The sequence below is a fragment of the Carlito syrichta genome, unplaced genomic scaffold, assembly GCF_000164805.1.
Source record: "Carlito syrichta isolate Samal-C Ts95f unplaced genomic scaffold, Tarsius_syrichta-2.0.1 Scaffold310171, whole genome shotgun sequence".
Taxonomy (NCBI): domain Eukaryota; kingdom Metazoa; phylum Chordata; class Mammalia; order Primates; family Tarsiidae; genus Carlito; species Carlito syrichta.
Window position 1 is genome coordinate 1 of NW_007254267.1, and position 3,276 is coordinate 3,276.

Here is a 3,276-nt window from a genome sequence, read left to right on the forward strand (position 1 = left end):
CGAACAGCCAAAACAATCCTCATCAAAAGAAACAAAGAGGCAGGTATTACACTTCCAGACTTTAAACTTTACTATATGGCTACAATAATCAAAACAGCCTGATATTGGTACAAGAACAGGCATAAGGACCAGTGGAACAGGATAGAGATTCCAGAAGCAAAGCCTCAATTTCTCAACCAACTTATCTTCAACAAAGCCGCCACCAACAACCACTGGGGAGAGGGGAACCTATTCAGTAAATGGTGCTGGGAAAACTGACTGATCAAATGCAGAAGAATGAAACAGGACCGCTACCTACCATCATACACAAAAATCAACTCTAAATGGATAAGAACTATAAGAATCTTAGAAAATGCAGGAGACACCCTTATGGAAAAAGTAGTAGGCAACCAATTTCTTACCAAAACTCCTGATGTCCATGCCATAAAAAATAAATAGACAAGTGGGACCTCATTAAACTGGAAAGTCAAAGACACCATCAAGAGAGTGGGGAGACAGTCCACAGAATGGGAAAAAATACTTGCCAACTATATATCTGACAAAGGCCTGACCTCCAGGTTCTACAAGGAACTCAAATGTTCTGAAAGGAAAATAACAGCACCCTTAAAAAATGGGCAAAATAGGCCGGGCTGGGTGGCTCAGCCTGTAATCCCGCGCCTTTGGGAGGCTGAGGTGAGTGGATTGCCTGAGCCCGCGGGTTCAAGACCCGCCTGGGCAGCGAGACCTCATCTCTACAATAAATCAAACAATCAGCCGGGCGTGGGAGCGCGCGCCTGTAATTCCGGCTATTTGGAAGGCTGAGGCGGAAGGATCGCCGGATCCCAGCAGGCGAGGCTGCGGTGGCCGGGAGCGGCCACTTCACTCCAGTCTGGGCGACTGAGTGAGACTCCAACTCAAAAAAAAAAAAAAAAACCAAAAACAAAAAAATGGGCAAAATACATGAAAAGACAGTTCTCAAAAGAAGACTGTTCTCAACAGACACATGGAAAAGTGCCCAGCCTCTCTCATCAGAGAAATGCATATCAAAACCATATTGAGACACCACCTTACCCCAGTAACATTGGCCATCATTAATAAAACAACAAAACAACAGATGCTGACAAGAGTGTGAAGAAAAGAGAACACTTTTACACTGCTGGTGGGAATGCAGACTCTATGTGAAACAGTGTGGTGATTTATAAAATAACTAGAAATTGACTTTCCATATGACCCAGCAATCTCTTGACTGGAAATATAATCAGAGGAATTCATATCATTCTACAAAAAAGATACCTGCACAAACCCACACTCGCATGTTTATTGCAGCACTGTTCACGATAGCAAAATCATGGAACCAACTGTGCTGCCCATCAGAACTGGACTGGATAAAAAATGTGTTACATTTGCACAATGGAATATTATGCAGCCATAAAGAAGGATAAACATATGGACTTTGCAGCAACTTGGATGAACTTACAGTTGATCACATTCATTGGTCCATCACAGAAACTAAGAGCAGAGTACCATATGTTCTCACTCATAAGCGGACCCTGAACATGTACCATAATACTGTAAGAAAGGGGTTGGCAGTATTGGGATACTACCAGGGTGGGGGAGGGACACAACATCAGCAAGGGTACCTGATCTCAAACCAGGCAAAGTCGGGACAAAAGGAGGCCCAAACTTTCCTGTATGATGTCCACTTGTATACCTAATCCTGAATTGTACCCCACATCTTTAAAATAAAATATACAAATAAATAAATAAAAATAAACTATGGAAGCGGGCGGGTACGGTTCTCTCGAGAATGATGCTGTTTTGGCTCAGTTCGCACTGGGGTGACTCGAAAGAGTGAAGGGTCAGCGGACGAGTTGTAGGCCATGGTGGTGGCCACTCGACTGTGGTGCTTCCTGCCCTTGGGACATGGAGCCGTCTTGGGGGCTCGGCTCCCTGCGGGTACTTGTGGCAGCCACGGGCATTGCGGCCCCTGTCGACTCCGCGGCTCCGGGTACCCCCGCCGGTCCGCTCTCGCTGCTCCCTACCGGGTAATGGGAAACCCAGGAACTTTGAAAAAAGGCCTGTTAGTCTCAGTCTTGTCTTATTTGGGTTTTGAAACTTATCAAGTCATTTCTCGGGCTGCTGTGGTTCATGCCGCAACCAAAGTTGAAGAAATCCTTGAACAAGCAGACTACTTGTATGTAAGTGGAGAAACAGAAAAACTTTTTCAGTTGCTATCCCAGTGCAAGGAAAGTGATGATGCAGAGTTACTGTGGCGTTTGGCACGGGCATCACGTGATGTAGCTCAACTTAGCAGGACCTCAGAAGAGGAAAATTGGTGTATGAAGCCCTAGAGTATGCAAAAGGAGCACTAGAAAAAAATGAGTCAAATTTTGCAGCTCATAAGTGGTATGCAATCTGCATTAGTGATGTTGGAGATTGTGAAGTCATCAAGGTTAAAATTGCAAATGCATACATTATCAAGGAGCATTTTGAGAAAGCAATTGAACTGAACCCTAAAGATGCCACTTCAATTCACCTTATGGGCATATGGTGCTATACATTTGCTGAAATGCCTTGGTATCAATGAAGAATTGCTAAAATGCTGTTTGCAACTCCTCTTACTTCCACCTATGAGGAGGTCTTAGGCTACTTTCACAGGGCAGAACAAGTGGATCCAAACTTCTACAGCAAAAACTTGCTTCTTTTAGGAAAGACATACTTAAGACTTCACAACAAAAAGCTTGCTGCTTTCTGGCTAATGAAAGCCAAGGGCTATCCAGCACACACAGAGGAAGATAAGCAGATACAGACTGAAGCTGCTCAGATGCTTACAAGTTTCAGTGACAAGAATTGAGAACCTTTCAGAGGAGAAAATACATGAAATATCTAATGATCACTGCCTTTTTATTGAATTATAAAGATAATGCATGAACCATTAAAAAAATAAAAATAAATTATGGTGACCATATGTCTTGGCTAATGATAGATAGTCCTGGACTGCCTGAGACCTTTTCAATTTGCATCTGGTTTTTTGGTATAATTACTAATGACCCCCACATTTTGCTATCAAAAGTATTACAATTTGATGAAAAATTATGTGGTCACCAAGTATGGCCACCAAAGACACCTTATATTCACATGATAAAGAAAAAAGGTGTGGTGATGAACTCATAGCTCTTTGCTAAAAATAAAATAAAGTATCTGAGAGATATTTTATAAGTGTATATATATAAACCATTTATAAAATCTAGAGTAGAACTATAATATGTCTATCTTCATTATACTGCTGTAATTTGT

General features: G+C 42.2%; 1 pseudogene across 1 annotated transcript; it reads left to right on the forward strand.

Annotated features, from left to right (window-relative positions):
• Nucleotides 1-1,859: 1,859 nt before the first annotated feature.
• On the forward strand, nucleotides 1,860-2,909 carry LOC103270809 (annotated as a pseudogene). Its single transcript, XR_504996.1, has one exon. The product of XR_504996.1 is annotated as a regulator of microtubule dynamics protein 1 pseudogene (transcript).
• The last annotated feature ends 367 nt before the right edge of the window (nucleotides 2,910-3,276 follow it).